The sequence below is a fragment of the Arachis ipaensis genome, chromosome B06 (assembly GCF_000816755.2).
Source record: "Arachis ipaensis cultivar K30076 chromosome B06, Araip1.1, whole genome shotgun sequence".
In the NCBI taxonomy this organism is placed as follows: domain Eukaryota; kingdom Viridiplantae; phylum Streptophyta; class Magnoliopsida; order Fabales; family Fabaceae; genus Arachis; species Arachis ipaensis.
Genome location: NC_029790.2, coordinates 123361016 through 123361591, shown reverse-complemented (window position 1 = coordinate 123361591; position 576 = coordinate 123361016). Strand labels below are relative to the sequence as shown.

General features: G+C 38.9%; 1 protein-coding gene across 2 annotated transcripts in view; it reads right to left on the bottom strand.

Annotated features, from left to right (window-relative positions):
• Positions 1 to 576, bottom strand: part of LOC107605096 (soyasapogenol B glucuronide galactosyltransferase-like) — a 31715-nt gene that overhangs the window by 6528 nt on the left and 24611 nt on the right. The gene's annotated exons all lie outside the window — the stretch shown is intronic.

Below are 576 nucleotides of genomic sequence, written 5' to 3'. Positions count from 1 at the left end.
CACACAGATGAATTGTAGATACTATAGCACCAAACTTATTCAGAAAAGGATGGCCAAGTATTAAGTTATAAGGACTGAAACAATCAACCACAAGATATTGAATATCTAAAGTTTTGATTAAAGGATTCTCACTTAGTGTGGTTACACAAATCCTAAAACTGGTACACATTCACCTGAAAATCCCACTAAGTCTCCAGTGGATGGTTGCAGTATGTGACTGCTCAACTTCATTTTCTGAAATGTAGAGTAGAAAAGGACATCGGCGCTACTCCCAGGATCTAGCAACACTTTTTAGACTATTAGCCCAATTGAATAGAGATAACAACTGGGTCATCTAAGTTTATTTCATTTGTATTAAAGTCGGATGGTTTGAACATCATTTCTGGAAAGTTAGGAAGAGGTTGAGGATTGTTAATTGCACCTTCCACGGATAGCATAGCTCGGTAGGTGCGCTTACGAGCAGAGCTCATAATTCCACCACTAGCAAAGCACCCAGATATACAATTAATGACACCTTGGGGTTGATCAGGTTGACCACAAGTTGTTTTCTCCTTGTCGCGAGAAAATTTTCCAGTA